General features: G+C 39.9%; 2 non-coding genes across 2 annotated transcripts; both read right to left on the bottom strand.

Moving 5' to 3' along the window:
• Positions 1–5,187: 5,187 nt before the first annotated feature.
• On the bottom strand, positions 5,188–5,294 carry LOC133724052 (small nucleolar RNA R71). The gene has a single exon (XR_009853466.1). It is a non-coding gene; the product is annotated as a small nucleolar RNA R71 (small nucleolar RNA).
• Positions 5,295–15,098: 9,804 nt separating this feature from the next.
• Positions 15,099–15,205, bottom strand: LOC133724050 (small nucleolar RNA R71). Its single transcript, XR_009853464.1, has one exon. It is a non-coding gene; the product is annotated as a small nucleolar RNA R71 (small nucleolar RNA).
• Positions 15,206–22,274: the final 7,069 nt, after the last annotated feature.

Raw genomic sequence — 22,274 nt, 5'->3', positions numbered from 1 at the left:
TGTAACGTTTTATGAAACTATTTTTATAATACCGGATTGTAGAACGAAAATGGGGAATTAAATTATAAGTTTTTAAGATGTAAATATATGTTCGGTACAAGTATTTCAAAACTTGAAATATTAAAAACATATCTATCATTTAAAAAAAAAACATATGTATAGCACTCAGTTTAGTTTTTCCTAAGTAATCATGAAAGATTGACTATTTTGTTTGTATTGATTATGAATCCTTTATTGGTTGTTATGAGAAAAGAAATAGAGTATTATGAAGGAGATTGAACAAGAAGAATCAAATCCCTCAATTTTGTTTATAAAATATATCATATGAAGTTGCAAGCTCTTGAATCTTTAGTTCAAAAAGATAATTCAATCAAATGTCTCAACCTTAGTTGTTAATTCCTCTTGCCCATGAGATAATCCAATTATATCGAAGCATAAAATACCGAAGCTTTCACCCTAAATCATCCGTATAAATTAGATCTGACACGTGAAAGAGGGATTTTCTAAATCCTTCATTCTTCTCTACTGCATGATTCTGCAAGTTTCAATTTATTGAAAAAGACGGGGGAAGAAGAAAGTTCAAACAGCAGATAAAGTAGATGAGATCATGAGAAGAGAGGATAAGTCTCAGTGGAAATTGCGGGAAAGAAAGAGAGAAAGATCAAAAGAGAGGAGAAGAGTTTGTCGATCTATGTGCTTAAAAGTAAAAAAAAAAAATATCACTTTCTCTAACAGCAGGGCAGGTTGTTTTCAGGAAACAATGAAAACGTCAAAAAGTCATTTCCCATATTTATTCATATTTCTTGAATTGTTTCCTAAAATTTGTTTTCCTTGTTTTTCAAATTTAATGCACCGAATGCAAATTACATAAGTTTTTGAATTCGTAAAACAAAAAACAGTATCGCAAAATGATACCAAACGGGCCCTTATTTTTTGTTTTCGTCTACTTTTCCTTTGTTTTATTTATTTTATTTAATATAGTAAATCAACTCGATTCTCCTAAAATTTTGTACAAGTACTTTCATAATTTTTTGTCGTGTCTAGATTGAATTTTTATTTTCTTCTTTATTAAGTGTTAGTTTAGTGTCCTTTCTGTTTTCAGTCTTGATTTGTTTTTGTTAACCACAATCCTCTACGGGAGATCCCTCTTTCCTATAACCATTGTGATTGCAGTGATTTATTTATATGCCTATTTAGGTCATATCAGTCTATAGAACTTCACCTTAATTCCCGGGGTGTCAAGCTGTCCAAAGCAAAATACTGTGGCTCACTGCACAGCAGGAAGTCACTAAAGGTTCCAATCTCATAATCATTTTATTTTTAATAGCTAGTGTTACATTCATATCCACACATTAACAGTATGCCAGTGTCAGATACATAATATAATTAGAGATACAAACATTTTCCTTTATCGTACAATATTACTGTCGTTTAAGGATGATAAACGAATTCCAGCTTTCTTCAGCACCCGAAGTCATATGGTACCAGTCCTTGCAGCTCTGGGCCACTAAGTCTGTTGTTATCAAAACTGAAATAGAAGCAGAAGACAAATGCATTAAAAACTTGCAACACATTAGATAGTTGCTTTACAGAGTATGGAACTTGGGACGTAGAAGCCTGTTTGCAAACGACTCCAGACCATGGAAAATGTTCAATCATACTTTCTATAAATAGTTGCATGATTTTTAGATAGTACTTTAATGTGACATTAAAAATCATGATTAGTTTGCTGATAGCTTATGATTCATTCAGATCATTGATATCTAAATACTACAGTGTAACTTCACTATAGCCAACCAACTAGCATTTGGTCTAGTGGTAAGGCATTCCTCTCCAGCAAGTGCTTCCCTTAATATCTCGCACTTGTAAATGTTACAAAAATAGTGCATTTATAGTGGCATGATCAAGTTCAGGAACAAATACAACATAATAATAAGCATACGCCGGCCCTTTGGGTTATTCCAATTACCAAGTGGTGAAGAATAGTGGGGAATTCGGTTAGGATTAGGCTAGGGGTCTGGCCTCCAAAAATAAGCTCAGAAAATAAGTATAAAACAACAGCAAGCGCTGTTACCAATCTTAGGAGCCTTGCAACAGAAGTGTGAGAAGATGTGAGAAATCTTCTGAGCCAAGCTGTAATAATATCTCCTAAATAAGAAATAGACATCTTGATATACTGCTTACATGGCTCCTAGAGCCTGTCTCCCGTACCATTAGATTTCTCCACCTATTCACTCCCAGCGAGGTCAACCAAATGAAGGCAACTACGAAAAGTACCTACAGATATATCTTTTCCATGCACACGTACAATTAGAACACTACAGATACATACCTAATCAATATCTCAAGGATACTAAATACCTGAGAGGTTGCTTCTCGTTTATTTTTCTTTCAAAGTCGCAAAGTTGTTTCTTATAAGAGAAATAGTAAAAAGAAGTCAGAGCTAAAGACTAACCTCTGGGAATGGCTGGTGTGGTTATTGATTGCTGTAGAACTGACAACTCAATTCACCTCACCATATTTCATGAGGATAAGAACATCAGTGGTTGAATTCACTGAATGCATTATATCATCTGGAATACTCAAGCCATTATCACAAGTGTCGCTCCGGATCTCTAATTTGTGAATTTTTAAGGATACACAAGTTGCATGAGCCAGCTTTTTTTTTTCCAATGAAGTAAAAGTTTGAAATTAAACAACACAACCAATATGAAAGGATATTTGGCGGTAGACAAATCTTCTACTAGAATTTCTAGTATTAAACTATTAATCTGCAAGTCGTCAGTTGACCAACCTGATGGAACCACTCTGCAAAGGCATAGAACATGTTAGTTCAGTTTAAAAAGCTTGACTAGAGTAGAAAAAACAACTGTGTCGTTTTCTTACTTCATGCAATATATGACAGATGCTTGCATGCTGATCTCCAAGATACACTCGGCTTAATATTTGAAATCGCAATAAATAACTGACTGAATGATAGGAGCATAATTATGCGATAATAATGTTGGTAATTCCCATATTTACTTTGTTAGTTTATCTTATTTTCTGGTTAATTTAGTTGTTTTTATGTTTATTAGGTTTTCCAAAGCAAGGAAAGAAATACGAGCAAAAGGAAGGAGATATGTGCAAATAATGGAGAAGTGTGGAATCTTGATGAATCAAGGAAGCATACGGCAGCATGAAGAAAAAGATATTCAGCAATTAATTCTCTTGGCTGCTCTTATTGGAGAGAAGGATGTCAATGAATCCAAAATCAATCAGAACATTAATAAAGGAGCTTTCCGTGGAAGCCAAGGAATTAGAGTCCCAAAAGGAAAGAAGAAAAGAGTTACAAACTGAATAAAATCTCTCCTTGGACGTGGAAGAAACGGACCATCACACATACGGAAGAGGAGAGACGCACAAGAGCTGAAAAAGAAGAAGGATTGCAACCATCACCGAAAACGATCGATCGCTGCCTGCCGGAGATCGATCGCCGATCAGCTTTTTCCTATTTCTTGGTTTTTGTTGTCTTCTTTCTCCATGAACTCAACTGTGTTTTTGATTTCCATTATGTGTAACTAAATTTCCAGTAGCTAGGGGGCAGTTGAAGCCCCTAGACATGATCCACAACATGCTTTGACATTCAATTTGTTTTCCAATTAATAAAGTTGAGGTTTTGTTTACCGATTTCTCATTGATGAGTTCTATGTTTGTATGCTTTGGAGGCCTACTTAGTATGCATGCTAGGGTTCTAATACTTTGATTATTTGATGCCTGGATCAATAGTTGGATTCCTCAAATTGTCTAGAGAAGTAATTGGTGGTTTTCACTATCAAGTAGACAAAACCCTAGGTTTAGCAAGGCTCTAAGTTATTTGCGATGCCTAGTGATTGCTCAAACTCTTTTCAAACTTAATGATCTCTGCATGTTTAATCTAATAAACGTACCTTTAGGTTGCACTGCTTGGGAATAGTCTAGGTGTAGAGCACTTCCTGCCTAGCGTACAAAGTAAGAAAGGGTAATAGGTTGTGTTCAAGCGTACCGAGCCAATCTGAGCGTCTTCAACTAAGTTAATTGGAAGTAAATTGGACAAAGTGTGTTGTGTGTGATTGTTGGAGGTGGATACTTCCTTCCTAGCTAGTTTCATCATCTTGATATCAACCAATCTCAAATCTGTCTCAGTTTCGTTTCTCCTTCTGTCCTCTGTTTTCACGTATTTTACTTTCAAAGTAAACGAAATCCAAAAATTCCCAAACTTTGTGTGCTGGACGCCTTGTGTGTCTAGTACGTCTCTGTAAATTTTCATATTTTTCTGGGTTGTTTTGGTTAGGTTTTTAGTTTGTTTTTCGACTGCTGTTCTGCAGGAGCTGCAGTCATTTTTTTTGTGACTTTTGTTGAAGCACTTAGTTGAACTTAATCCTCTGCGGGAGACCCTTATTTCTCTATACTACGATTGACATATTTACAGGAGAATAAGGAAAATCAATAGCTTATAAATTTAGCTATCAATTTTTGGCGCCGTGTCGCCGGGGATTACTTTTATTCTAATTGCTTCTACTAGTTTGTTTAATTTGAATTTTGTTTTAGTTTCTTACTTAGTGTTTCTTTGTTTGTGTTTTCAGGTGTATGCTTACTCGTAGAACTGCTCAAGGAAATCTTACCCCCTTGGATTCAGAGATAGAACGCACTTGCAAGTCGAATAGGAAGCAAACGAAGGGAACTAGTTTGCCAATTCACGACACAACGGCAGGTTCTACTTCCTCACAAGGGGAGGAGGAGGAGAACACACCACCGACCTCACCTGCGCATTCAATTCACGTGGACGAAGAGGAACCCCCAAGACTAGACATGGCATTGAAGGATGCTTTTGTTCCGACAGCTTCGGAATCCCCCTCATGCATAGCTTACACACCACCGGGCAATCAAGCCTTCTCCATTCCTGTGCAGCTCCTTAACTCGTTGCCTAAGTACTCTGGCACACCATCTGAGGATCCTAATGTTCACATTAGGGAATTCTTAGATATTTGCAAGCTGCAAACCATTCAGAACATCCAACCAGAAGGACTCAGGTTACTTCTATTTCCCTTTTCTTTAAAAGATGATGCAAAACGTTGGTTGTACTCGTTACCTGCAGGTATCATCACAACGTGGGATGAAATGGTTAAGAAGTTTTTGAAACAATATTTCCCTGCTCAATTGACAAAACGACTAAGGAAGGAGATTCAAAACTTCACTCAAAAGGATGGAGATACACTATATGAGGCATGGGAGGAATTTCAGGAGTTGCAGAGGAAGTGTCCCCATCACAACTTCAGTCTGAATGACCTTGTCCAATTTTTCTATGATGGGTTGGACATAGCCAATAGGGGCAGCATTGATTCTGCGTGTGGAGGGACTTTCATGAATAAAACCGGTCAAGAAGCATATAATCTGATTGATGATTTGGCCGACAACAATAGACAATTCTACACAAGGGATAAACGTACAAGAGGACGTGGAGTGTATGAAGTTGATTCAAGGAACCAAATGGTGGCTGTGGAAAGAAAGCTTGACATGTTAATGAATGCCTTAGGCAATGGCATTAAGGCAACACCTCAGGTATGCTCTATTTGTTCCTATTCTGATCATACTACTGATAGATGCCCTATGTCTTCTTTGTCAGAGGAACAGGTGAATTATATGGGGCAACAAAGGCCCAGATATGACCCTTACTCGAACACGTACAATCCGGGATGGAAGGATCACCCCAACTTCCGTTGGGGCGGTAATGACAACGTGGTTCGACCTACTCAAGGCGTCTACAATGGACCACCTGGATTCCAACAAGGGGCCAAGCAGCAAGTCTATCAACAAAATCCTCCTCAACAATCCTCAAGCAAGTCCTTGGAAGAACTAGTGAAGGAGATGGCTTTGAACACTGCATCATTCCAAAAGGACACTGCATCCTTCATACAAGAGTCAAGATCTCAACTCAAAGAGCATGGTCAATCCATCAAGAATTTGGAAAGGCAAGTTGGGCAACTTGCAACAGAGATGCAAACTAGACTTCCTGGCACCCTCCCTAGCACAACCGTTCAAAATCCAAGGGATGGACGTCGGGCTGAGCTTAATGCAATCACTCTAAGGAGTGGTAGACAATTGGAAGAAATCTCTGGGCACCAAAGAACATCCAAGAAAGATCAAGAAGAGAAGGAGACGCAGAGAAGTTCAAAGGAGGAAGAGAGAATCGTCCCTGGTGAGAAAACGATCGATCTCGGCCATCTAAACGATCGATCGTTTATGACCTCAGAAGCCAAACGATCGATCTCTCCAATCCCAACGATCGATCTCATGGGGGTTGATCAGAATGTTCATGTTTCTTCCCCTCCAAAGGTAAAAGATCCTAATCCTCCTAAGTTGGTTACTTCATGTATTCCTTTTCCTCGCAGGTTCATGAGCTCTAAGAAAGAGCAAGAAGAGAAGGATGTCTTGGAAACTTTCCGTAAAGTCCAAGTTAACATCCCTCTCTTAGATGCTATAAAGCAAATACCGCGATATGCTAAATTTCTCAAGGAGTTGTGCATTAACAAACGGAAGTACAAGGAGAAGGAAACCGTTGCTCTAAGTGAAGAAGTATCCGCTGTGCTCTTGAGAAAGCTACCTCCTAAGTTGAAGGATCCCGGAAGGTTTACAATCCCTTGCACAATTGGGGATAAAAGGTTCGGTAAGGCTTTATTAGACTTAGGTGCTTCAATTAATCTAATGCCTTTCTCTGTCTATGAGTCTTTGAATCTAGGTGAGCTCAAACCAACACCGGTAACTATCCAATTAGCGGATCGCTCAATAGCTCTTCCTAAGGGTCTTGTAGAGGATGTCTTGGTTCAAGTTAATCATTTGATATTCCCCGCGGATTTCTTTGTGCTTGACATGGAACCCGAGCCTGTGCCATATGACTTACCACTCATTCTTGGTCGTCCATTCTTGAGGACTGCTCGCACAAAGATAGATGTCTTCGAAGGAACCTTGACCATGGAATTCGATGGAGATGTTATAAGCTTCAATATCTTTGAAGCTATGAGGTACCCTAGTGACATTCATTCCTGTTTTTCTATCGATGCTCTTGAATTTTTAGTGCAGGACACATTTGAAGCAAGTGTGGGGGAAGACCCACTCAAGAAAACATTGGAACTTGGTTTAAGCTCCCAGAAACGATCGATCGCAGGGAATGCAGCGATCGATCGTTTGTCGTTTGCCATAAAAATCGCTGCTTCTTCTTCTATGGTTTTTGATGAGGAATTGCTTGAAATAGCTGCTGCCCTTGATGCTCCACCTTATATCCCAGCTAAGTTTAACTCTAAATTCATTCCTCTTCCATTAACTGATGAAAAACTTGCTCCTTCTGTGATCCAGGCACCCAAATTAGAACTGAAACCATTGCCCGAACACTTGAAGTATGCCTTTTTGGGAGAGAATGAGACATTACCAGTCATCATTGCAGCCAATCTTTCTATGAATGAGGAAGAGAAATTGGTGAGAGTTCTAAGGGAACACAAATCAGCAATTGCATGGAGCATAGCAGATATAAAGGGAATAAGCCCTTCCATGTGTATGCATCGAATTCTCTTAGAAGAAGGCACCAAACCATCAAGAGAGGCCCAAAGACGTCTCAATCCGCCTATGATGGAGGTAGTCAAGAAGGAGGTTCTCAAACTCCTTGATGTGGGCATCATTTATCCCATCTCTGATAGCGAATGGGTGAGTCCGGTCCAAGTTGTACCTAAGCGTTCTGGCATCACAGTTGTGAAGAATGAAGACAATGAATTGGTTCCAACCCGAGTTCAAACCGGTTGGAGGGTTTGCATTGACTACCGCAAACTCAACACGACTACACGTAAGGACCATTTTCCTTTGCCTTTTATTGATCAGATGTTGGAAAGACTTGCAGGTCATGCATATTATTGTTTCTTGGACGGATACTCCGGTTACAATCAAATTGCTATTCACCCGGAGGACCAAGAAAAGACAACTTTCACATGTCCTTTTGGGACATTCGCATACCGGAGGATGCCTTTTGGTCTATGCAACGCCCCTGCGACATTCCAAAGGTGCATGATGAGCATATTTTCTGATATGGTTGAAAAGATCATCGAGGTCTTCATGGACGATTTTTCTCTCTACGGTGACTCTTTTGATTCTTGTCTATTTAATCTATCTTTAGTTCTTAAGAGGTGTCAAGAAACTAATCTTGTTTTAAACTGGGAAAAGTGTCATTTTATGGTGCAACAAGGTATAGTTTTGGGTCATATTATATCTGCTAAAGGGATAGAAGTAGACAAAGCAAAGATAGATCTTGTACGCTCTTTACCACCTCCCACATCCGTGAAGGAGGTGCGCTCTTTTCTTGGTCATGCAGGTTTCTATCGACGCTTCATCAATGATCACTCGAAGATCACAAGACCGTTATGTCGACTACTTCAAAACGATGTACCTTTCGTTTTCGACAATGAGTGCATGGAGGCGTTTGAGAAGCTAAAGAAGATGTTGACTGAGGCCCCTGTTATCATGCCACCGGATTGGAGCCTTCCCTTTGAGCTTATGTGTGATGCATCTGATTATGCCATAGGAGCTGTGTTGGGCCAACGAGTTGAAAAGATCCCTCATGTTATTTACTATGCGTCAAGGACGCTCAACGATGCTCAACTCAATTATTCCACCACGGAAAAAGAATTATTGGCCGTTGTTTTTGCTTTGGAAAAGTTTCGTTCATATCTTTTGGGTACTAAAGTTATTGTTTTCTCTGATCATGCAGCTCTTAGGTACCTACTTACAAAGAAGGAAGCAAAGCCTCGGTTAATTAGATGGATTCTCCTCCTTCAAGAATTCGATTTGGAGATCAAGGACAAGAAAGGATGTGAGAATGTGGTAGCTGATCATTTGAGTAGGTTGGTGCATAGTTCGAAGGAGGAAGAAGATGCACTACCATTGAAGGAAACTTTCCCAGACGAGCAATTATTTGAAATACAAAAATTGGGATCAGAAGGAAAAACGATCGATCTCAGCCTTTCTAGCGATCGATCGTTGGCTCAGACAGAGAGGTCAGAAAAGAAAACGATCGATCTCGCCCATTTCAACGATCGATCGTTTTCAGGTTCAGAAAGCAAAACGATCGATCTCGCAGGGTACCCGAAATTTTCTTCTTCTTCTTTTGAGCCATGGTTCGCAGACATCGTCAATTACAAGGCAACCAAGCTAATTCCGAACAATTTCACTCGAGCTCAAAAGGATAAGTTGATCAAAACCTCAAGGCAATATGTTTGGGATGAGCCATACTTATGGAAGTTTTGCGCAGATCAATTGGTACGAAGGTGTGTCCATGAATCTGAATTTCATTCTATACTAACCTTTTGCCATACTTATGCTTGTGGAGGACACTTTGGAGCAAAAAGGACTGCCTTGAAGGTCCTTGAATGTGGATTTTATTGGCCTACATTATTCAAGGATGCTTATCTCTTTTGCAAGACATGTGATAGATGTCAACGTACAGGTAACTTGGGTCCAAGGGATCAAATGCCTCAAACTCCAATCATAAGTGTTGAAATATTCGATATTTGGGGCATTGATTTCATGGGTCCATTCCCTTCTTCATATGGCTTTCTTTACATTCTACTTGCAGTTGATTATGTGTCTAAATGGGTGGAGGCAAAAGCCACCCGGACTAACGATGCTAAAGTGGTTTCAGAATTCCTTAAAGCTCACATCTTTTCTAGATTTGGGACCCCAAGAGCCATAATCAGTGATGGAGGATCGCATTTTTGCAATAGGACCTTTGAAGCTCTCCTTCGGAAATACAATATCACCCACAAAGTGTCTACACCATATCATCCCCAAACAAGTGGGCAAGCGGAAGTGTCCAACCGTGAAATCAAGCAAATCTTGGAGAAGACCGTGGCACCCAATAGGAAGGATTGGAGCTTGAGATTAGATGACGCTTTATGGGCTTATAGGACTGCCTTCAAGACGCCCATTGGCATGTCACCCTTCCGAATTGTTTATGGTAAGCCATGCCACTTACCCGTGGAGTTGGAACATCGAGCATGGTGGGCGGTAAAGAAATTTAACATGGACTTGGACGTTGCGGGCTTGCATAGAAAACTTCAGTTGAATGAGCTTGAGGAAATCCGCAATGAAGCTTATGAGAGTGCTAAGATATACAAGGAAAAGACTAAGGCATTTCATGACAAGATGATAATGAGGAAGACTTTTGTTGTTGGACAAAAAGTCCTTCTTTTCCATTCCCGCCTTAAATTATTCCCTGGTAAGCTTCGTTCACGTTGGATTGGTCCATTCGTTGTTACTAATGTGTTTCATCATGGTGCAGTAGAAATTCAAAGTGAAAAGACCGGAATGAAATTCAAGGTCAATGGCCATCGACTCAAACCTTACTATGAGTCATTTGTGGAGCAAGAAGTGGAGGATGTACCCCTCCATGAACCCCCTCCCCTTGAGTAAATCTCTTGGTACACGTCAGGCTGGAAGGACGTTAAAACAAGCGCTTGTTGGGAGGCAACCCAAACTTTTTCGTTTTTAATTTGATTCTTGTTAGTTCGTTTTAATGTGTTTTGTGCGTGTGCAGGTGTATCCATTAAGAAAGGCTAGGAAATTTCCCTTTCCTGCTCGAAAACAGAGTGCTGGCTGCGCAGTCAGTCAACTTTGGTTGGCTGCCGTTTTTAGCTCCGATGGAACCAGGAGACGTGCCATATATGCATAGAAAGCTCTCTGAGTCTAGTTTCTGTACGATTTTACAGAACTGGATTCGGAGTTCTGTTGCGTTCCCAGTTCCAATTTGAATACAGAAAGGTCAGTCCAGCAAAACAGGAACCTGCGCAAATTTGCGACCTTTTGGAGTCCATATAGCACGGAGCTTCCATTGTGGAAGTCAAGGTCTTGTGCCTTGCAGATGGTGTCTAATTTCAGTCCTCTCCAAAGGTCGTGAACAACTGGAGGTCTACAAGGGGGAGCTTTTCTATAACCTTTCTTATCTTCCTACTTGCCCTCTTCTGTATTTTCTTTCTCTATGCTTTCCTTGTGCATTGTGCGTTATATTGCCATACATTGAGGACAATGTCTAGTTTAAGTGTGGGGGAGGGAAATACAAATTTGTCAATTTGTTTTTGAGTCATTCATTGTTTAAAAAAAAAAATAATAATAATAATAAAAAAAGAGAGTCTAGTTTTAGGTTTTATTTTTCTTTGAGTCTTAGGAGTCTTCCAACTCTATGATGAGCATGAACTTTCGGATTGATATGTTGGTCACAAAAGGATTGCAGGCACGTGTTGGATTCTTGATTTCAAATAATTGTTAATAGATTTTGATGATTATTGTGCCTGATTTATATACATTGATGGTTGGATGAATGTGATATTTGAGAAGTGATGGATGCATGCTATGACAGGTTAAACTTGATTTAAACCCTTGTGAGCTTTTGAGCCTGTATATGTGCTATTTCTTTTCTGAGTGCTTAGTATAGAATCATCTTATTTTCTTGACGAGGATTTTGCATGATCTCATCTTTTATTCATCTTGGTTGAGACTCGGATTCGACTTGCATATTTTATAAGGACAAATGCTAGAACTTGCCCCAAAGCCTCTTGAAGCGTATGGTTGAATTGCATGATGGATGGGAAGGGATAAAGGCACTAGGATCACCACCATAGCCAAATTAACCTGTGTCCCTTTTATGCACACAAGATGTGCAATCCCCTAGTTAACCCCGTTGAGCCTACATTAAGCCTTTTTGTTTCATCACCCACAAATTCCTTAACCCTAAGCTTAGTATAGATTTATCCTTACCCTATTCTAAGGAATTAGTGGAGCAAATATTTTTAGAGATACATGTATGTTCAAGGTACTTTTGTAAGCAAGTGTGGGGGAGTTCATTGTACATCGATCCAAGGAAGAAAAAAAAAAAAAAGAGTACGTGTTTATCGCTGTCGAAAAAAAAAAAAAAAAAAACAGAGAAAAAAATATGTGATAGCCGAAAAAGAAAAAGAAAGAGAAAGAATGCTTGAAAAGAAAAATCAAAAGAATCGAAAAGCAAAATACTTCCTTGGATTTGATACATTCATGTTGTAGCTGTTGAGGTTATAATGAAGCAAAGGCCCAAAAAGATGACATCTGGCCTTGGAAAAAAAAATTGCGTGCTTCATGTGTTCGAAAATTGATTACCTTGAAGAGTTTCAAGATTCTTTTATCTCTTATGTTCTTCTAGTGCTCCACTAGGTTCTTTAGGATCTTTGAATTTCCTATCCTTTCTTTCGTTTAACCTTAACCCTTGGCCCCATTATAACCTTGAATAAAGACCTTTTTGATCTTTGAAGTTGTGCATTCGATTTGTGGAGACTTGTGTGGAGGGGTGAGCATATGGTGTCACTGGCCTTTCGTCCGAGTTTTGGCATTCCAATCGTGGGATCATATGTAAAAAAAAAAAAAAAAATTCAGAAAAAGCCTTTCTTTCTTGTTATCATATGTGAGCTATTTGTTTGTCTTATTATATCATTCCTCTCACATATAACTTGAGTGAAATATATGCTTATACATCAAGTCAGAAAATCATGAGTGAAAAGAAATTGAGAGCATCTTTGTGAGGAATTGAGTTGACGCTCGTTTGACACATGAATAAGTTGGTTCTCCTTTGTTGCACTAGTTTGATTGTTCATGTATTATAACTTTAGCACTATGGTTATCAAAATAAATTAGCTTTTAAGTGAGGTTATGAATTCTGACATGTGGTTGTGTGAATCTTGTTGACCATACGTGTGGGATTATAAATTCTCTGAGATGTTTGGAAGACATTAGGTCCGTGTCTTTTGTTCTAGTTAGTTCTTTGTTTGCTAGGGACTAGCAAAGCCTAAGTGTGGGAGTATTTGATAGGAGCATAATTATGCGATAATAATGTTGGTAATTCCCATATTTACTTTGTTAGTTTATCTTATTTTCTGGTTAATTTAGTTGTTTTTATGTTTATTAGGTTTTCCAAAGCAAGGAAAGAAATACGAGCAAAAGGAAGGAGATATGTGCAAATAATGGAGAAGTGTGGAATCTTGATGAATCAAGGAAGCATACGGCAGCATGAAGAAAAAGATATTCAGCAATTAATTCTCTTGGCTGCTCTTATTGGAGAGAAGGATGTCAATGAATCCAAAATCAATCAGAACATTAATAAAGGAGCTTTCCGTGGAAGCCAAGGAATTAGAGTCCCAAAAGGAAAGAAGAAAAGAGTTACAAACTGAATAAAATCTCTCCTTGGACGTGGAAGAAACGGACCATCACACATACGGAAGAGGAGAGACGCACAAGAGCTGAAAAAGAAGAAGGATTGCAACCATCACCGAAAACGATCGATCGCTGCCTGCCGGAGATCGATCGCCGATCAGCTTTTTCCTATTTCTTGGTTTTTGTTGTCTTCTTTCTCCATGAACTCAACTGTGTTTTTGATTTCCATTATGTGTAACTAAATTTCCAGTAGCTAGGGGGCAGTTGAAGCCCCTAGACATGATCCACAACATGCTTTGACATTCAATTTGTTTTCCAATTAATAAAGTTGAGGTTTTGTTTACCGATTTCTCATTGATGAGTTCTATGTTTGTATGCTTTGGAGGCCTACTTAGTATGCATGCTAGGGTTCTAATACTTTGATTATTTGATGCCTGGATCAATAGTTGGATTCCTCAAATTGTCTAGAGAAGTAATTGGTGGTTTTCACTATCAAGTAGACAAAACCCTAGGTTTAGCAAGGCTCTAAGTTATTTGCGATGCCTAGTGATTGCTCAAACTCTTTTCAAACTTAATGATCTCTGCATGTTTAATCTAATAAACGTACCTTTAGGTTGCACTGCTTGGGAATAGTCTAGGTGTAGAGCACTTCCTGCCTAGCGTACAAAGTAAGAAAGGGTAATAGGTTGTGTTCAAGCGTACCGAGCCAATCTGAGCGTCTTCAACTAAGTTAATTGGAAGTAAATTGGACAAAGTGTGTTGTGTGTGATTGTTGGAGGTGGATACTTCCTTCCTAGCTAGTTTCATCATCTTGATATCAACCAATCTCAAATCTGTCTCAGTTTCGTTTCTCCTTCTGTCCTCTGTTTTCACGTATTTTACTTTCAAAGTAAACGAAATCCAAAAATTCCCAAACTTTGTGTGCTGGACGCCTTGTGTGTCTAGTACGTCTCTGTAAATTTTCATATTTTTCTGGGTTGTTTTGGTTAGGTTTTTAGTTTGTTTTTCGACTGCTGTTCTGCAGGAGCTGCAGTCATTTTTTTTGTGACTTTTGTTGAAGCACTTAGTTGAACTTAATCCTCTGCGGGAGACCCTTATTTCTCTATACTACGATTGACATATTTACAGGAGAATAAGGAAAATCAATAGCTTATAAATTTAGCTATCAATTTTTGGCGCCGTGTCGCCGGGGATTACTTTTATTCTAATTGCTTCTACTAGTTTGTTTAATTTGAATTTTGTTTTAGTTTCTTACTTAGTGTTTCTTTGTTTGTGTTTTCAGGTGTATGCTTACTCGTAGAACTGCTCAAGGAAATCTTACCCCCTTGGATTCAGAGATAGAACGCACTTGCAAGTCGAATAGGAAGCAAACGAAGGGAACTAGTTTGCCAATTCACGACACAACGGCAGGTTCTACTTCCTCACAAGGGGAGGAGGAGGAGAACACACCACCGACCTCACCTGCGCATTCAATTCACGTGGACGAAGAGGAACCCCCAAGACTAGACATGGCATTGAAGGATGCTTTTGTTCCGACAGCTTCGGAATCCCCCTCATGCATAGCTTACACACCACCGGGCAATCAAGCCTTCTCCATTCCTGTGCAGCTCCTTAACTCGTTGCCTAAGTACTCTGGCACACCATCTGAGGATCCTAATGTTCACATTAGGGAATTCTTAGATATTTGCAAGCTGCAAACCATTCAGAACATCCAACCAGAAGGACTCAGGTTACTTCTATTTCCCTTTTCTTTAAAAGATGATGCAAAACGTTGGTTGTACTCGTTACCTGCAGGTATCATCACAACGTGGGATGAAATGGTTAAGAAGTTTTTGAAACAATATTTCCCTGCTCAATTGACAAAACGACTAAGGAAGGAGATTCAAAACTTCACTCAAAAGGATGGAGATACACTATATGAGGCATGGGAGGAATTTCAGGAGTTGCAGAGGAAGTGTCCCCATCACAACTTCAGTCTGAATGACCTTGTCCAATTTTTCTATGATGGGTTGGACATAGCCAATAGGGGCAGCGTTGATTCTGCGTGTGGAGGGACTTTCATGAATAAAACCGGTCAAGAAGCATATAATCTGATCGATGATTTGGCCGACAACAATAGACAATTCTACACAAGGGATAAACGTACAAGAGGACGTGGAGTGTATGAAGTTGATTCAAGGAACCAAATGGTGGCTGTGGAAAGAAAGCTTGACATGTTAATGAATGCCTTAGGCAATGGCATTAAGGCAACACCTCAGGTATGCTCTATTTGTTCCTATTCTGATCATACTACTGATAGATGCCCTATGTCTTCTTTGTCAGAGGAACAGGTGAATTATATGGGGCAACAAAGGCCCAGATATGACCCTTACTCGAACACGTACAATCCGGGATGGAAGGATCACCCCAACTTCCGTTGGGGCGGTAATGACAACGTGGTTCGACCTACTCAAGGCGTCTACAATGGACCACCTGGATTCCAACAAGGGGCCAAGCAGCAAGTCTATCAACAAAATCCTCCTCAACAATCCTCAAGCAAGTCCTTGGAAGAACTAGTGAAGGAGATGGCTTTGAACACTGCATCATTCCAAAAGGACACTGCATCCTTCATACAAGAGTCAAGATCTCAACTCAAAGAGCATGGTCAATCCATCAAGAATTTGGAAAGGCAAGTTGGGCAACTTGCAACAGAGATGCAAACTAGACTTCCTGGCACCCTCCCTAGCACAACCGTTCAAAATCCAAGGGATGGACGTCGGGCTGAGCTTAATGCAATCACTCTAAGGAGTGGTAGACAATTGGAAGAAATCTCTGGGCACCAAAGAACATCCAAGAAAGATCAAGAAGAGAAGGAGACGCAGAGAAGTTCAAAGGAGGAAGAGAGAATCGTCCCTGGTGAGAAAACGATCGATCTCGGCCATCTAAACGATCGATCGTTTATGACCTCAGAAGCCAAACGATCGATCTCTCCAATCCCAACGATCGATCTCATGGGGGTTGATCAGAATGTTCATGTTTCTTCCCCTCCAAAGGTAAAAGATCCTAATCCTCCTAAGTTGGTTACTTCATGTATTCCTTTTCCTCGCAGGTTCATGAGCTCTAAGAAAGAGCAAGAAGAGAAGGATGTCTTGGAAACTTTCCGTAAAGTCCAAGTTAACATCCCTCTCTTAGATGCTATAAAGCAAATACCGCGATATGCTAAATTTCTCAAGGAGTTGTGCATTAACAAACGGAAGTACAAGGAGAAGGAAACCGTTGCTCTAAGTGAAGAAGTATCCGCTGTGCTCTTGAGAAAGCTACCTCCTAAGTTGAAGGATCCCGGAAGGTTTACAATCCCTTGCACAATTGGGGATAAAAGGTTCGGTAAGGCTTTATTAGACTTAGGTGCTTCAATTAATCTAATGCCTTTCTCTGTCTATGAGTCTTTGAATCTAGGTGAGCTCAAACCAACACCGGTAACTATCCAATTAGCGGATCGCTCAATAGCTCTTCCTAAGGGTCTTGTAGAGGATGTCTTGGTTCAAGTTAATCATTTGATATTCCCCGCGGATTTCTTTGTGCTTGACATGGAACCCGAGCCTGTGCCATATGACTTACCACTCATTCTTGGTCGTCCATTCTTGAGGACTGCTCGCACAAAGATAGATGTCTTCGAAGGAACCTTGACCATGGAATTCGATGGAGATGTTATAAGCTTCAATATCTTTGAAGCTATGAGGTACCCTAGTGACATTCATTCCTGTTTTTCTATCGATGCTCTTGAATTTTTAGTGCAGGACACATTTGAAGCAAGTGTGGGGGAAGACCCACTCAAGAAAACATTGGAACTTGGTTTAAGCTCCCAGAAACGATCGATCGCAGGGAATGCAGCGATCGATCGTTTGTCGTTTGCCATAAAAATCGCTGCTTCTTCTTCTATGGTTTTTGATGAGGAATTGCTTGAAATAGCTGCTGCCCTTGATGCTCCACCTTATATCCCAGCTAAGTTTAACTCTAAATTCATTCCTCTTCCATTAACTGATGAAAAACTTGCTCCTTCTGTGATCCAGGCACCCAAATTAGAACTGAAACCATTGCCCGAACACTTGAAGTATGCCTTTTTGGGAGAGAATGAGACATTACCAGTCATCATTGCAGCCAATCTTTCTATGAATGAGGAAGAGAAATTGGTGAGAGTTCTAAGGGAACACAAATCAGCAATTGCATGGAGCATAGCAGATATAAAGGGAATAAGCCCTTCCATGTGTATGCATCGAATTCTCTTAGAAGAAGGCACCAAACCATCAAGAGAGGCCCAAAGACGTCTCAATCCGCCTATGATGGAGGTAGTCAAGAAGGAGGTTCTCAAACTCCTTGATGTGGGCATCATTTATCCCATCTCTGATAGCGAATGGGTGAGTCCGGTCCAAGTTGTACCTAAGCGTTCTGGCATCACAGTTGTGAAGAATGAAGACAATGAATTGGTTCCAACCCGAGTTCAAACCGGTTGGAGGGTTTGCATTGACTACCGCAAACTCAACACGACTACACGTAAGGACCATTTTCCTTTGCCTTTTATTGATCAGATGTTGGAAAGACTTGCAGGTCATGCATATTATTGTTTCTTGGACGGATACTCCGGTTACAATCAAATTGCTATTCACCCGGAGGACCAAGAAAAGACAACTTTCACATGTCCTTTTGGGACATTCGCATACCGGAGGATGCCTTTTGGTCTATGCAACGCCCCTGCGACATTCCAAAGGTGCATGATGAGCATATTTTCTGATATGGTTGAAAAGATCATCGAGGTCTTCATGGACGATTTTTCTCTCTACGGTGACTCTTTTGATTCTTGTCTATTTAATCTATCTTTAGTTCTTAAGAGGTGTCAAGAAACTAATCTTGTTTTAAACTGGGAAAAGTGTCATTTTATGGTGCAACAAGGTATAGTTTTGGGTCATATTATATCTGCTAAAGGGATAGAAGTAGACAAAGCAAAGATAGATCTTGTACGCTCTTTACCACCTCCCACATCCGTGAAGGAGGTGCGCTCTTTTCTTGGTCATGCAGGTTTCTATCGACGCTTCATCAATGATCACTCGAAGATCACAAGACCGTTATGTCGACTACTTCAAAACGATGTACCTTTCGTTTTCGACAATGAGTGCATGGAGGCGTTTGAGAAGCTAAAGAAGATGTTGACTGAGGCCCCTGTTATCATGCCACCGGATTGGAGCCTTCCCTTTGAGCTTATGTGTGATGCATCTGATTATGCCATAGGAGCTGTGTTGGGCCAACGAGTTGAAAAGATCCCTCATGTTATTTACTATGCGTCAAGGACGCTCAACGATGCTCAACTCAATTATTCCACCACGGAAAAAGAATTATTGGCCGTTGTTTTTGCTTTGGAAAAGTTTCGTTCATATCTTTTGGGTACTAAAGTTATTGTTTTCTCTGATCATGCAGCTCTTAGGTACCTACTTACAAAGAAGGAAGCAAAGCCTCGGTTAATTAGATGGATTCTCCTCCTTCAAGAATTCGATTTGGAGATCAAGGACAAGAAAGGATGTGAGAATGTGGTAGCTGATCATTTGAGTAGGTTGGTGCATAGTTCGAAGGAGGAAGAAGATGCACTACCATTGAAGGAAACTTTCCCAGACGAGCAATTATTTGAAATACAAAAATTGGGATCAGAAGGAAAAACGATCGATCTCAGCCTTTCTAGCGATCGATCGTTGGCTCAGACAGAGAGGTCAGAAAAGAAAACGATCGATCTCGCCCATTTCAACGATCGATCGTTTTCAGGTTCAGAAAGCAAAACGATCGATCTCGCAGGGTACCCGAAATTTTCTTCTTCTTCTTTTGAGCCATGGTTCGCAGACATCGTCAATTACAAGGCAACCAAGCTAATTCCGAACAATTTCACTCGAGCTCAAAAGGATAAGTTGATCAAAACCTCAAGGCAATATGTTTGGGATGAGCCATACTTATGGAAGTTTTGCGCAGATCAATTGGTACGAAGGTGTGTCCATGAATCTGAATTTCATTCTATACTAACCTTTTGCCATACTTATGCTTGTGGAGGACACTTTGGAGCAAAAAGGACTGCCTTGAAGGTCCTTGAATGTGGATTTTATTGGCCTACATTATTCAAGGATGCTTATCTCTTTTGCAAGACATGTGATAGATGTCAACGTACAGGTAACTTGGGTCCAAGGGATCAAATGCCTCAAACTCCAATCATAAGTGTTGAAATATTCGATATTTGGGGCATTGATTTCATGGGTCCATTCCCTTCTTCATATGGCTTTCTTTACATTCTACTTGCAGTTGATTATGTGTCTAAATGGGTGGAGGCAAAAGCCACCCGGACTAACGATGCTAAAGTGGTTTCAGAATTCCTTAAAGCTCACATCTTTTCTAGATTTGGGACCCCAAGAGCCATAATCAGTGATGGAGGATCGCATTTTTGCAATAGGACCTTTGAAGCTCTCCTTCGGAAATACAATATCACCCACAAAGTGTCTACACCATATCATCCCCAAACAAGTGGGCAAGCGGAAGTGTCCAACCGTGAAATCAAGCAAATCTTGGAGAAGACCGTGGCACCCAATAGGAAGGATTGGAGCTTGAGATTAGATGACGCTTTATGGGCTTATAGGACTGCCTTCAAGACGCCCATTGGCATGTCACCCTTCCGAATTGTTTATGGTAAGCCATGCCACTTACCCGTGGAGTTGGAACATCGAGCATGGTGGGCGGTAAAGAAATTTAACATGGACTTGGACGTTGCGGGCTTGCATAGAAAACTTCAGTTGAATGAGCTTGAGGAAATCCGCAATGAAGCTTATGAGAGTGCTAAGATATACAAGGAAAAGACTAAGGCATTTCATGACAAGATGATAATGAGGAAGACTTTTGTTGTTGGACAAAAAGTCCTTCTTTTCCATTCCCGCCTTAAATTATTCCCTGGTAAGCTTCGTTCACGTTGGATTGGTCCATTCGTTGTTACTAATGTGTTTCATCATGGTGCAGTAGAAATTCAAAGTGAAAAGACCGGAATGAAATTCAAGGTCAATGGCCATCGACTCAAACCTTACTATGAGTCATTTGTGGAGCAAGAAGTGGAGGATGTACCCCTCCATGAACCCCCTCCCCTTGAGTAAATCTCTTGGTACACGTCAGGCTGGAAGGACGTTAAAACAAGCGCTTGTTGGGAGGCAACCCAAACTTTTTCGTTTTTAATTTGATTCTTGTTAGTTCGTTTTAATGTGTTTTGTGCGTGTGCAGGTGTATCCATTAAGAAAGGCTAGGAAATTTCCCTTTCCTGCTCGAAAACAGAGTGCTGGCTGCGCAGTCAGTCAACTTTGGTTGGCTGCCGTTTTTAGCTCCGATGGAACCAGGAGACGTGCCATATATGCATAGAAAGCTCTCTGAGTCTAGTTTCTGTACGATTTTACAGAACTGGATTCGGAGTTCTGTTGCGTTCCCAGTTCCAATTTGAATACAGAAAGGTCAGTCCAGCAAAACAGGAACCTGCGCAAATTTGCGACCTTTTGGAGTCCATATAGCACGGAGCTTCCATTGTGGAAGTCAAGGTCTTGTGCCTTGCAGATGGTGTCTAATTTCAGTCCTCTCCAAAGGTCGTGAACAACTGGAGGTCTACAAGGGGGAGCTTTTCTATAACCTTTCTTATCTTCCTACTTGCCCTCTTCTGTATTTTCTTTCTCTATGCTTTCCTTGTGCATTGTGCGTTATATTGCCATACATTGAGGACAATGTCTAGTTTAAGTGTGGGGGAGGGAAATACAAATTTGTCAATTTGTTTTTGAGTCATTCATTGTTTAAAAAAAAAAATAATAATAATAATAAAAAAAGAGAGTCTAGTTTTAGGTTTTATTTTTCTTTGAGTCTTAGGAGTCTTCCAACTCTATGATGAGCATGAACTTTCGGATTGATATGTTGGTCACAAAAGGATTGCAGGCACGTGTTGGATTCTTGATTTCAAATAATTGTTAATAGATTTTGATGATTATTGTGCCTGATTTATATACATTGATGGTTGGATGAATGTGATATTTGAGAAGTGATGGATGCATGCTATGACAGGTTAAACTTGATTTAAACCCTTGTGAGCTTTTGAGCCTGTATATGTGCTATTTCTTTTCTGAGTGCTTAGTATAGAATCATCTTATTTTCTTGACGAGGATTTTGCATGATCTCATCTTTTATTCATCTTGGTTGAGACTCGGATTCGACTTGCATATTTTATAAGGACAAATGCTAGAACTTGCCCCAAAGCCTCTTGAAGCGTATGGTTGAATTGCATGATGGATGGGAAGGGATAAAGGCACTAGGATCACCACCATAGCCAAATTAACCTGTGTCCCTTTTATGCACACAAGATGTGCAATCCCCTAGTTAACCCCGTTGAGCCTACATTAAGCCTTTTTGTTTCATCACCCACAAATTCCTTAACCCTAAGCTTAGTATAGATTTATCCTTACCCTATTCTAAGGAATTAGTGGAGCAAATATTTTTAGAGATACATGTATGTTCAAGGTACTTTTGTAAGCAAGTGTGGGGGAGTTCATTGTACATCGATCCAAGGAAGAAAAAAAAAAAAAAGAGTACGTGTTTATCGCTGTCGAAAAAAAAAAAAAAAAAAAAACAGAGAAAAAAATATGTGATAGCCGAAAAAGAAAAAGAAAGAGAAAGAATGCTTGAAAAGAAAAATCAAAAGAATCGAAAAGCAAAATATTTCCTTGGATTTGATACATTCATGTTGTAGCTGTTGAGGTTATAATGAAGCAAAGGCCCAAAAAGATGACATCTGGCCTTGGAAAAAAAAATTGCGTGCTTCATGTGTTCGAAAATTGATTACCTTGAAGAGTTTCAAGATTCTTTTATCTCTTATGTTCTTCTAGTGCTCCACTAGGTTCTTTAGGATCTTTGAATTTCCTATCCTTTCTTTCGTTTAACCTTAACCCTTGGCCCCATTATAACCTTGAATAAAGACCTTTTTGATCTTTGAAGTTGTGCATTCGATTTGTGGAGAC

This window comes from Rosa rugosa, chromosome 7 (genome assembly GCF_958449725.1).
Source record: "Rosa rugosa chromosome 7, drRosRugo1.1, whole genome shotgun sequence".
Lineage (NCBI taxonomy): Eukaryota > Viridiplantae > Streptophyta > Magnoliopsida > Rosales > Rosaceae > Rosa > Rosa rugosa.
Note: the sequence above shows the minus strand (reverse complement) of the source record. Positions and strands in the feature narration are given on the sequence as shown.